Source organism: Hemiscyllium ocellatum, chromosome 21 (genome assembly GCF_020745735.1).
Source record: "Hemiscyllium ocellatum isolate sHemOce1 chromosome 21, sHemOce1.pat.X.cur, whole genome shotgun sequence".
Lineage (NCBI taxonomy): Eukaryota > Metazoa > Chordata > Chondrichthyes > Orectolobiformes > Hemiscylliidae > Hemiscyllium > Hemiscyllium ocellatum.
Genome location: NC_083421.1, coordinates 41,830,024 through 41,844,561, shown reverse-complemented (window position 1 = coordinate 41,844,561; position 14,538 = coordinate 41,830,024).

Genomic DNA, 14,538 nt, shown 5'->3' with positions numbered 1-14,538 from the left:
TATGGGGAACTTTATTTTCCTTACCTTTTTAGATTAGATTACCTACAGTGTGGAAACAGGCCCTTCGGCCCAACAAGTCCACACCGACTTTTCAAAGAGTAACTCACCCAGACCCATTTCCCTCTGACTAATGCACCTAGCACTATGGGCAACTTAGCATGGCCAATTCACCTGACCTGCCCATTTTTGGAGTGTGGAAGGAAACCCACGCAGACACAGGGAGAATATGCAAACTCCTCACAGACAGTTACTTGGGACCCTGGTGCTGTGAGACAGCAGTACTGACCACTGAACAACCATGGCACCCTTTTACTTCTGTTTAAGGTGTTCCCATGTCATCGCTGAAATGAAATGCAATAACAAGTTATCAGAGCATTAGCTCCTAAAGACTAAACACTCATTGTACAATCCAAGTTGATTGCCTCTCTTCTTTAAACCTAAAGGAAATGATGCACCTCCAATGAGCACAGTACCAAATCTTTCTGACTGAGATTGAAAACTCAGCACATTGAGAATTGATAAGAAAAAAAAACTGATGTTGCCAGTGCATGGCAAAGCATAATAATTCCCTTATCCAGTATAAGGCAATAAAAACTATCCTCTTACAACAACTTCTGCTTAGTCTCACTGAATCACAAAAGCTACTGTCAATAGTTTATTGATGAAGTAAATGTTTTTGGTAGCTTTATAATAAAGAAAGTAATCAAGATTTCAGAGAAAAATTTTTTAATATTGTGAACTGCCAAAAGCCACTAACTTTTTTGTGGGTATCTTCCTGTTGAGATTGTTTTTCTGAGGTAAACTACTTTGCAATCGGAAACTCCAGTTATTCCCACTTCCTGCTTTACTGTTGCTTTTTAAGATTCCATTCCGACAAATACACATGGCTGGCAGATGTACAGTCTAAATGCTGCGCGGCTTGATGCTTTCAGCCTCCTGAGTGTTATTCCCTGTAGAGTGGTCTTGTGTCCTTACTCTTCTGATGTTCCCACATAATAAGTGTGCTTGATGGAGCAGTCAGCAATGCTATGGTTAATGAATACACTGAGTAGGTGAGTACCAATGAATAGCCAGGTCCTGACAGCTGTTTAATGAATACCATTCTTCACAGGTGCACGATACATCAACCAAAGGATTCTGTTTTATTATTTTTGAACATTTGTTTTCAGTAAAGGTCTGTTTTATGTCACTGTAAAATAAACTAATTTCACTCCAATGGCAATGGAAGCAAATTTTACTCAATTAGAGATATTGCCTATAATATTATGCAACAGATGACAGAAGTGGTTCTGGTTTTACCTCAAGTTTGTGAATGTTTTATCTAAGATTATTCCCATTCCCTCCTTTCTCTCAGTCTCCCCTGGCCACATACCAAGTGTGCCAAAGATGATGACCTACTGCCAGTCCTTTAGCAATGAGCAAGTAAAAAGTGCCTGAGAACAGCCCAGTGACAATTCTCCCACTGATTTCCCCTCCTTTTCCTTTGACTCCGTAATGAAATACTTAAATGGATTTCAACAAAATTATTCCAGATTATTTTTAGTGGTACAATGCTGTTTTTTTTAACTTTCTGGTTTTTATTGGCAGGACCTTTCTGATTATTTATTTTATGAATTAACAGATTTCCATGGTAACTTGAAAGCATTGACATAATCTCTGCCTGCTTTTTCCATTAATTCATGGACTCTCTTGAATACTCCAGACAAAACAGCTTCTTTCCCCTATCTCTGCTGTTTGGGAGTCTGTAAGGATTAAGGATGAACTTTGCTACCACAGACCATTGGCTGTCTTTGTGAATTTTTCACTCCTTGGAAAAATCTGAAGGAAAAATTGACTATTTCATACACAGGAATTTACATCTCCAATCTCCAAGTTCAACTGGATCCTTTACTATGACAGAAGTAATTAAATGTTACAAACAAAAACGGAATAGCCAACAAAGTCAGGCAGTATCTGTGGAAAGTCAAAAGTATGTCAGTTGGTTTTTTCCAGTTTAGGAATTTTGTTCAGAATGAGAGAATATTTGTGTTTATCAAGATACTAGACAGACATTTGGACAGTTTCATGTCAAATATTCATCATTAAGTATGTTCTACATCACAACTGGCTTTTATAGTACCAATGTTAACACTTGAATTCTCTACATTGGACATCCTTTTGATATTGTGATGGTCTGTGTGGTTTAGAAGATAAACCTAAATTTTGTGTTATGTTGACTGTCTCTTTAAGAACTAGGTTCCTCTGAGAGGGGTCTTCTGGTAAAACACCAGCCTTTGACACTAATCATGGGACTGAGCTCCCTGGGAGACAAGCAGTAGAAACAGGAATAGGGATAAGCCATTCTGTTTTTGTAAGCAATTTAAGTTGTGTGATTTTTAACTTTGTACACCCTAGTTCAACACTGGCATCTCCAAATCAAAAAATATTGTCAGTATTTGCTAATCAAATATGTAATCAATCTGTTGTCTCTGACTTGTAGATGATGATTGACTGGTTGATCGCAGAGTCTCTGACAGTAGATTTCACCACCACACCCCTCCACACACACACACACACACACCCCTCCACACACGCACACACACACCCCTCCACACACACACACACCCCTCCACACACACACACACACACACCCCTCCACACACACACACACACACACACACCCCTCCACACACACACACACCCCTCCACACACACACACACACACACACACCCCTCCACACACACACACACCCCTCCACACACACACACACACACACACACCCCTCCACACACACACACACACACCCCCCTCCACACACACACACACACACACACACACCCCTCCACACACACACACACACACACACACCCCTCCACACACACACACACACACACCCCTCCACACACACACACACACACCCCCCTCCACACACACACACACACACACACACCCCTCCACACACACACACACCCCTCCACACACACACACACACACACCCCTCCACACACACACACACACACCCCTCCACACACACACACACCCCTCCACACACACACACACACGCACCCCTCCACACACACACACACACACCCCTCCACACACACACACACACACACACACCCCTCCACACACACACACACACACACCCCTCCACACACACACACACACACACGCACCCCTCCACACACACACACACACGCACACACACCCCTCCACACACACACACACACACACCCCTCCACACACACACACACCCCTCCACACACACACGCACACACACCCCTCCACACACACACACACACACACCCCTCCACACACACACACACACGCACCCCTCCACACACACACGCACACACACCCCTCCACACACACACACACACACCCCTCCACACACACGCACACACACACACACACACACACACACCCCTCCACACACACACACACACACACCCCTCCACACACACACACACACACACACACACCCCTCCACACACACACACACACACACACACCCCTCCACACACACACACACACACACCCCTCCACACACACACACACACGCACCCCTCCACACACACACACACACACACGCGCACACACACACACACACACCCCTCCACACAGACACACACACGCACCCCTCCACACACACACACACACACACGCGCACACACACACACACACACACCCCTCCACACAGACACACACCCCTCCACACAGACACACCCCTCCACACACACATACACACACACCCCTCCATACATACACACCCCTCTCCATACACACCCCCCTCCACACACACACCCCTCCACACACACACCCCTCCACAAACACACACACACCTCCACACATGCACCCCCCCTCCATACACACACCCCTCCATACACACACCCCTCCACACACACACCCCTCCACACACACACGCCCCTCCACACACACACACACATTCACCCCTCCGCACACACACACACACACTCACTCACCCCTCCACACACACACACACACACTCACAACTCCACACACACACACCCTTCCACACACACACACCCCTCCACACACACACACCTCCACACACACACACACCTCCACACACACACACACACACACCCACACCCCCCACCACATACACACACCCCCACACCCTCCACACACACATGCCCCCACAACCCCCCCCCACACACACCCCCACAACCACATACACACCCCCACAACCACACACACACACACACACACACACACAAACACACCCACAAACACACCCACAATGTTTCCTCACTGTGTGTACACCGGACAGTTATCTCACCATCCGTGAGCACTTCAATTGTCATGCCCCTGCATGATGTCCACATCCAGATGCTGCACAACTAGAGAAGGTACAGCTTGTTACATTGTGTTGCAGTTTTTCCCGATGGATTAGTATTGCAGGGTAAAAGGTATTTTGTGGTGACCATGCAAATTTACGATGCGGAAATGTACTCAGAACTGATGTGTGAAGCTAGTATACAGTACTACAAACACAGGAGGCTATTCTGCCCATCATGTGCATAGGACCTCTTTGATAAAGCAGCTTAGCTAGTCCCGCACATGTGCCTATTCTCTGTACATCTGCAGCTCCTTTTTTTTTCAGCTGATTCTCTGAGCAGTCCATGCAGGATGAAGAAACGCTATGGGGACCCCAACTGCATCCATATCCAATACTGTTAAAAATGCAAACCAATCAGGGGCCTAGGAACAATTTGTGAGCTCAGAAGTGACTTCCGGTGCCTACAGCAATGTGGATGTTCCAGGGGAGAAGCACATGCAGCAGCCGAGCTGCAGAATGATGAGCAACAGAGTGAAGTCATGAGCGACACAGCAAAGCAATAATGATGAGTGATGAACCTGGACCATCCAAAAAGAAGCCAGAAATGTACAATGTTCTATGTGGAGCAGGAAATGAAGTTTTGTTCGCAATTGTAAAAGATAACAAGTATCATTTATCCTCTATCACCATGGTAAATTAAGACCATAAGAAATAGGAACAGAAGTAGTCCATTCAGCCCCTCAAGCCTGTTTCATCATGCAATAGAATCATGGCTGTTTTACACTCCTCACGTCCAGTGTCCTGCCTTGTCTCCATAACCCTTGATTCCACAACCAATCAAAAATCCATCTCAGCCTTAAATATGCTAAGGACACTACCCTCACAGCTGTCTGTGGCAATGAGTTCCAAAGACTCATAATTCTCTGAGAGAAGAATTTCCTCCTCATCCTAGTCATAAATTGGTTCCCCTTAATTCTGAGACCATAGCCTCTGGTCCTAGATTCTCCCATGTGGGGAAACATCCTCTCAGTTTTTACCCTGTCAAGAACGTTAAGAATCTAATACATCTTAATGAGATCTTCTCTCATTCTTCAAAACTCCAGTGAGTAGAGTCCCAACCTTTATAATCTTTAACTTTCCCTGGATCGCCTCCAATCAAATAATATCTTTCCTTAAATAATCGGACCAAAGCTGCTCAGATGTGGTCTCACCAGTACCTTGCACAGTCAATAATGACATCACACAACAAAGCATGATAAATTCAGGGATCGTTTTCCCGTGAACAGCAAGCTTTGGACACAGACAGCTTATGAGATAAAGGCTGTTTGAAAGTTCAACCATCATTTTTGTCCCCCCTAAATCAACCACAAAAGGTCAGCCCTGTACTGAAGCATTATTACACATTTGACATCGTTTGCAAAACAATTGGAATCATTCACAGATGGTGAAATGATTAAAGAAGCAATGATTCTGATGTCTGACTCTTTATTCACAAATTTAAAAACAATAAAGAAAAAACAATAGCAATCCACAACATGTTACCTTGTGCTTCCACAGGAGCAAGACAATGAAATCTTTATTCAAAGATGTCTTTCCGCAACCCTGCAGCACAGCCTGAAGGACTTTGAATGTTTCTCACTGCAGTTTGATGAAACTGTGGATGTCTCGCTGACTGTTTCAGTGCACGTGGTTTTTAAAAGCATAACTACTAAAGAAGATCTTCTCACCCTTTTTCTCTCAAAGACAGAGGAAGCATGGGGATATTGATAACCAGTTCAGAAGGCAGGTGCCTGAGAAAAACATTCCAATCAAGAAACTGGTTTCCTCACAACCACAGATGTCAGGTAATTACCATCACCAATAAGAGACAATCTAATCACTGCCCCTTGACATTCAATGGTGCTACTATCATTGAATCCCCTGCTGTCAACACCTTGGAGGTTATCACTGACTAGAACTTAACTGGACCCACTGCATAAACACAGTGGCTACAAGTTCAAGTCAGAGGCTAGGAATACTGCAGCAAGTAACTCACTCCTGACTCCCCAAAGTCTGTCCACCATCTACACGTCAAGAGTGTGATGGAATACCCTCCACCTATCTGGATGGATGCAGCTCCAACAAGACTCAAGAAGCTTGACACCCATTCAGGTCAAAGCAGGTTGTGCAATTGGTACCATATCCACAAGCATCCACCCCCTCCACCGCCAATGCTCAGTGGCAGCATTATGTACTTTCTGCAAGATGCATTGCAGAAATTCATCAAAAATCCCAAGACAGCACCTCCCAAACCCAGAACCAATTCCATCTAGAAGGACATCGGCAACAGATATAGGGAAACACCATCAACTGCAAGTTCCTCTCCAAGCCACTCACCATCCTGACTTGGAAATATATCATCATTTTTTTCACAATCCCTTGGTCAAAATCTTGGCATTTCATCTCCAAGGCCATTGTGGTTCAACCCACAGCACATGGGCTGCAGTGCTTCAAGAAGGCAGCTCATCACCACCGACTCAAGGACAACTAGAGACACACAATAAGTGCTGGCCCAGGCAGTGACACCCACACCCAACAGTAAATTAAAACATACTGAGTGAAAACAGGAGCTTCGTTGCATTGTGGAGGAATTATTCTAATTCCTCTTTTTAATCAATTCCCATTGTAATATCGACCAGCAAGAATAAGTCAAGTTATAGACCTTTCTTATGTAATAAATGTCAAGAACGAAGAACAATACAGCACAGGAACCGGCCCTTTGGCCCACCAAACCTGCACTGACTCCTTATTCTTATTTAGGCCTGTGACGTATTGTTCATTTGCTGTTTTTATCCCACTGTTCACTTCCTGTTCATGTGTCTACCAAAATATGCCTTGAACATTGCTAATGTGTTTGATTGCACCACCTCTACTGGCACTCACCACCCTCAGTGTGAAAAAAAGCTTCCTTTTCTTCCCCCACTAAACTTGCCCCCCTCTCCATCTTGAAACTGTACCATGTTGTTGTTGACCTTTCCACCCTGGGGAAAAAGCCTTGGACTATCCACTTTATCTGTGCCTCTCATTATTTTGTAAACCTCTAACAGGTTGCCCCTCAGCCTTCATCTTTCCATTGAAAACAATCCCAGTTTAACCAATCTCTCCTCATATCTAAACCCCTTCGGGCCACACAACATCCTGGTAAGCCTTCTCTGCATCCTCTCCAAAGCATTTGGATCCTTCTGGTAGTGTGCTGATCAGAACTGCAAGCAATATTCCAAATGTGGCCTAATTAAAGATTATACAGCTGTAAAATAACTTGCCAACTTTTATATTTGATGCCCCAGCTGATGAAGGCAAGCGTGCTGTATGCCTTCTTGACACCACCTTATCCACTTGTGTTGCTACTTTCAGGGATCTGTGGACCTGTACAATCAGATCCCTCTGCACATCAGTGCTCCTGCCATTTATTGTACAATTCTCACCTGAATTTGATCTTTCAAAATTCATCACCTTGCATTTGTCTGGATTAAACTTCATCTGCCATTTCTCTGCCCAAATCTGTAATCTATTTATATCTTGCTCACTTTCTGCAACTCTGCAAATTTTAGTGTCGTCCACAAACTTACTTATCAGATCACCTATATTTTCCTCCAGATCATTTATATATATTACAAATAACAAATGTCCAGCACTGATCAATGCGGAATACCACAAGTTACTGTTCTCCATTCAAAAGAACACCTTTCCACCACTACTCTCTGTCTTCTATGATCAAATCAGTTTTGTACCCATCTAGTCAGCACACCCTGGATCCCATGACACACTACCTTTTGTACCAGCCTGCCATGAGGTGCCTTATCAAATGCCTTACTGAAGTCCATGTAGACAACATCCACTGCCCTTCCTTCAATCATTCCTATCACCTCCTCAGAAAACGTAGTCAGTTTGGTGAACCATGACCTTCCCCGTACAAACCCACGTTGCCCATCACTAACAAGTCCATTCGCTCCAGATGTTAATAATTCCTGTCTCTCAGTATCTTCTCCAACCATTGATGCCAGACTCACTGGCCTGTATTTACCTGGATTACCTGTTTTCCTACATAAACAAAGGAACAACACTAGCCATTCTCTGGTCCTCTGGAACCTCCCCTGAGGCCAAAGAGGATGCAAAGATACCGTTAAGGCCCCAGATATTTCCTCCCTGGTCTCCCACAATATCCTGAGGTAAATCCCATCTGACTGTGGGGACTTGGCTACCTTAATTATTTCAAGACACCCAATATTCCTCCTTCATTGTTTTGACCTGCCCAAGAGTATTGTCACACCTTTCCCTAATCTCAACATCCTTCGTGTCCCTCTCTTTGGTGAATACCAATGTAAAGTACTCATTAAGAATCTCACCCATTTCCTCTGTCTCCACACATAACATACCTCTTTTATCATTGTCGAAAAGTATGGTGCTGGAAAAGCACAGCAGATTAGACAGCATCTGAGGAGCAGGAGAGTCAACATTTCAAGCATAAGCCCTTCTTACTGCCTTCACAGTTACCTTGCCCAACCCAACTCCCACCCTCCTATTTATCTCTTAGCCCCCTTCCCCTCTCCCACATTCCTGATGAAGGGCCAATGCCTGAAACAATGACCCCCTGCTCCTCGGATGCTGCCTGACCTGCTGTGCTTTTCCAGTGCCACCCTTTTCGACTTTGACTCTCCAGCATCTGCAGTCCTCACTTTCTCTTCTTTATTCTTGAGTGGGCCTACTCTTTGCTGAAAATGTGTTGCTGGAAAAGCGCAGCAGGAATGGAATCCTGATGAAGGGCTTATGCCCGAAACGTCGAATTTCCTGTTCCTTGGATGCTGCCTGACCTGCTGCGCTTTTCCAGCAACACATTTTCAGCTCTGATCTCCAGCATCTGCAGACTTCACTTTCTCCTGGGCCTACCCTTTCCCTAGCTAGCCTCTTCCTCCTAATATACGTATAAAATGCCTTCGGATTCTCCTTAACCTTGGTGGCCAAGGACATTTCATGGCCCTGTTGGAGCTCCTTTCAACTTTCCCTATATGCTTCAAGGACTTTGTTTATTTTTAGTTGCCAGACCTTTGGGTATGCTTTGAGAGAAAATCCTGCAAAGATTTTTAGAGCTGATGGCCAAAGTTGTCACTTCTCTCAAATTGAGGAATGAATTGTGAGCTGTCAGACAATGTGCTCAATTTCAGTGCCTTACGGACGTAACGCCAAAATTGCACAAGCTGAACTATCAACTACAGGGAAAGAACAGAGAGATAGCATATATGATCAGTGCCGTGAATGCATTTAAATTCACACTGGCTCTGTGGTCCTCCCAATAAAAAAAATGGTGCTACACTTCCCTAGTCTGGAGGAAATAATAGAGTAAAAAATGAGGTCTGCAGATGCTGGAGATCACAGCTGCAAATGTGTTGCTGGTCAAAGCACAGCAGGCCAGGCAGCATCTCAGGACTGTGCTTTGACCAGCAACACATTTGCAGCTGGAGGAAATAATAGACAATAAGGGTTCCATTAGAAAACTTTTGTGCACACCTGAGGAAGTTAGCAGAGATAGATTTCTCCCAAATGAAGATGATCAAGTTCAGCCTCACAGACACCAATTTAATAGGCTCTGTACAACTAGCAGTTTCACATTACAACCCAAACTTCAAGGTACTAGCAGATAATGTTTGGTCACAGGTGTCACCGTGAGTAGAAAGCAAAATGAACAATTATATAAACGTAGCATTAGATTAATATAACACTAAAAATAAACATTTCTTCTTTATTTACAGTTAGATCCTGATTTGGTCTTAAATTCATTAAGTGATCTTTTGATTAAAAAGTTTGGAGATCACTGCAGTAGACAAATTTCCGACTGGTTATTTCATGACTATCTATGATAAAAATGCAGATTTTTCAGAATTTTGAATAATATTATTTTAAATCTGCTGAAATTTGATAGGCTAGTTGATTTAAAGAATGGATGCAGCATCTTTCATATTTGGACATAAAAGACAATGAAGCATTTTCCCAAAATGTCTCAGCCTATTCTGTTAAATAGGGTGGACTGGACATGAAAATGAATCAATCATGCTGGCTTCTATTCTCAAGTGAAGCTGCTTGAAGAATTGTAGTAGGGTAAGCTTTGGAATTCTCAGTAGAAGCTGTGCTACAGAATGCTACATTCTATAAAACATTTGTCTTCAGGTAAAGTCTTTTTCACCTTTGGTTCCACATTCCACAGCTAGGAAGAGTTGACTGCAAGCCCATTGTGTGGCACGTTGCAGTATGTGATTGGATGCCTGGGTTGGGGTGGGGGAGGGGCCTCCAGGCTTCAGGTAATCTGATTCCTGCTATCCATACAATGTTAAACATTAGCTAGTAAACAAAAGATGTAAGCGACAAAAAGTCTAATTCCACTAGTCCCTAAAGGGAATCAAAGCTCAATTCTTGCCAAAAGAATTTTGAAAGATCTCAAAACGAAGAGGCAGACATTTAACAGCAATTGCAATGATCAATGGGGATATCAGAGGATTTCTTATTTTCAGTTTTCTTTACTGGTTCAGAGACAGCACACAGAGATGTTCTTGGCCATTCTAATAATCAATGTTGTGTCACTACGTAATAATTTAATATTTTGTGCTACAGGTTATGCTAATTAAAAACTGGACTGAGTTTGCCCAAATTAACCTATTTTATGGAGATCAAAATAAAGTTTCTTTGATCTATTAAGTTAGATTGGATCTGTTCCAGTTCTCAGAGATGAAAGGGCAAATATTAATCTGACCAGATGTTCAATGCAAGGAAACACAGATTATTACTCAGAAACTATAGCATGGAAACAGCCCAACTGGTATAGACTACTGTTTATACATCCCACTTTAATTACTTATTCCTACCATCCGCATTATTTTTCTGTTCTCCTCTCACTTATTCACCCATTAAGTTTAACTATGTCAACATTATCTTCTTTAACTGTTCCATTTGGCTTCACATTCCATATTAGTCCAGGTCTGTATAAAGAATAGCACAGCTGAGGTCAGTTTTACCCATATCTCTTTTAGGAGAGGTTACTGTACAGTGCTCAGAAGCAGGACCTTCAGGCAGAAGTTACACTCAAAGACACTGTGACCATTTGTAGATTTCCAACTGCTTATCCAGCTGAGATCTGCTAACATGCAACTGATCTTAGTGATGGGGGGTTAATGTGGCTGAGTGGGAGGAAGACCCAGAATTTGGCAACTCTCCCAGCTCTGATTAAGCAGTCAAGATGTTATTCAATCTAAATTCGAGTGTGGCAATTGCCTTTTGTTAGCGCTGAGCTTTGTATGTGATATTAGTAATAGATTCCAACACAATAGCCCAGAACTTACTGTCCCATTTGTTAGATTTTCATCCCTCTCTTCAGCTTCAACTTTGTTTTTCGGAAAATTGCAGGGTGTGCTAATGCTGCAGTGACAGCAGTGGGACCTTCCAGAACTACAGAATGTGACCAACAGCCTATCTTCTTCATCAATGAGACCGAAGAATGGAGAAAGGAACAGAGGTACAGCATAAATGTAACTTGGGACAAATCGAATAAAAATAAGTACAGAAAGAGAAACAAAGAGAAAGAAAAGTTTGGATTAAAAGAGGAAAAGAGAACATAAGAGGCAGAAAGGAAAAGCTGGAAAACTATTCCACATTCATGAACTGTAGGAATTATGTGAGACCTTCAGGAGTGAGAATTTTCAATTCTTTTCTGAGCTGGAGAACCTGGCTAGTATTGCCAGAAAGTAAATCATATGAACAAAGTTGAATGCCAACTTGAAGTTTCTGCAACATATTTCTTGTATTATCTGTACAAAAACAGTGACATCCTGGAGCTCACAGGTAGGTTAGTGGTGAGCTCTGTTTTCAGTGAGATTAATGAAATGATATAAATTGTTCAGCCATTTGCGGTGATTCACAGCTCATGGCATACCTTGTCCTTGACACACAAAGCTGGTCTATTTACAGACTGATGCAGTAGGCCCTCTGCTAAGGCCACTGTTGGAATATTGCGTGCAATTCTGGTCTCCTTCCTATCGGGAAGATGTTGTGAAACTTGAAAGGGTTCAGAAAAGATTTACAAGGATGTTGCCAGGGTTGGAGGATTTGAGCTATAGGGAAAGCCTGAACAGGCTGGGGCTGTTTTCCCTGGAGTGTCAGAGGCTGAGGGATAAATAGACAAAGTCTCTTCCCTAGGATCAGGGAGTTCAGAAGTAGAGGGCATAGGTTTAGGGTGAGAGGGGAAAGATATAAAAGAGACCTAAGGGGCAACATTTTCATGCAGAGGGTGGAACATGCATGGAATGAGCTGCCAGAGGAAGTGGTGGAGGCTGGTACAATCGCAACATTTAAGAGGCATTTGGATGGGTATATGAATAGGAAGGGTTTGGAGGGATATGGGCCAGGTGCTGGCAGGTGGGACTAGATTGGGTTGGGATATCTGGTCGGCATGGACAGGTTGGACCGAAGGGTCTATTTCCATGCTGTACATCTCTATGACTCTATGACTCTACTCAATAAACAGGGAGCCAATAACATTTATTTTGTTGAATCATCTTCATCTCAAAGCATCACTTTTCTAAGAAAATTGCCAAACACGAATTATGCAGCTCTTTAATTATTCTTCCACTTATACTACTGTGTTTTAATAGTTAAAAATCACACAACACCAGGTTATAGTCCATCAGGTCTATTTGGAAGTACAAATTCGAAATGCTACTTCTTTGTCAGGTCACTAGCTACCTGATGAAGGAGTTGCGCTCTGAAAGCTTATTCTTCCAAATAAACTTGTTGTATTATAACCTGGTGTTGTGCAATTTTTAACCTTATCCGTTCCTGTCCAATACCGGCACCTCCATATCGTGTATTAACAAGTTTGACTGTTATCATATTTTTACTACTTAGGAGCATCTCGTCTATTTTTTTTTGCAATATTGTGCACAATGGGACACAATGTAACACAGGTAACTATCACACTGACAAAAACATTCAGATATATTTCAAGAGCTAACTCTGCAATATTATCTATCCCTCCCTTTCTACCTCCTGTTTCAATTAAAAAATTATCACAAATTAAAACCATTGTACAGTCATGACTTAACTCCAATGGGATGGGAATGGGTTAGACTCTATTTTGCTCTCAGTTGATTTTAATGAAGACTACATTAGATGGAGTGTAAGCTGGTCATTAGTTCTGAACCCATCTGATTCCTACCAGATGAATTAGGTTGGACTGAGGACCTTGATCTCTGGAAACTCACAGAATTCACAAGATATATTCAAACCTCTTTCTGCTGAAGTGGATGATTTTTATTAGTCTGTATCTTTATGTACTGCATGGCATGTCTTCTTAAGCAGTCTCTCAATGGAGGTACAGCATTCAATATCTTCATTATATAACCACAAATGTAGATTGACAACCAGTTAGCTCAATTGGCTTGAGGGCACTGTAGATAACACCAACTGCACAGAGTTCAACCCGTTCTGTCTGAAGTGGATGTACAGCCTACCTCCTTGTTCTAATCAGAGTAAAAAATCAAGAATGAGATAGAATTGCCAAAAGCTTGCCTTTGGTGGAGAACCGAGGAACAGGTAAAGACCATGAAGAGCTTGCTGCTGTTTCCTTACTGCCTCAGTAGACATATTACATAGCAAAATGTGCTTTGCAGTCAACCGAACCTTCCACTTCCCCAGTTGTGCCAAACTCTTAGCATTGCTATTCAAACACTATACAACCCAATGCGATACTGCTGTTATATCACACAGCCATGTTGCAGCTGGAGTGAACATTTTGCAGTGAACAGTTAGAAGTGGAGCCCCTAGATAACTTATCCACATCCTACTTTGGGACATTACTGTTCATCTCTTTGGCTAGAACCAGTCATTAAATGAAAACTTCAAAGTGAAACCAAAACTCTAGTCTACAAGAGTCTTACACTACATCTAGGACAACTTTTATCCACAAAGTCACAGAGAGAGAATAAGCACTTTTGGAATATCTGTCATATGTTAGCACTCAGAGAATGCCATTGTACTACAATTGATGAAATAAATCTCGCATGATTTTACAGGATTAAAATATTGATTAAATGATTGACCATCAGCCAACTCTCATACCATCAAAAGGAGTCACTGGTGTTAAGGACTCATTATCTACTGGCAGTTACTTCCAAATAATCAGATAATCAGTACTTAGTGAGGACCTGCCAGACTGCTGTCTCCTACCTGTCCA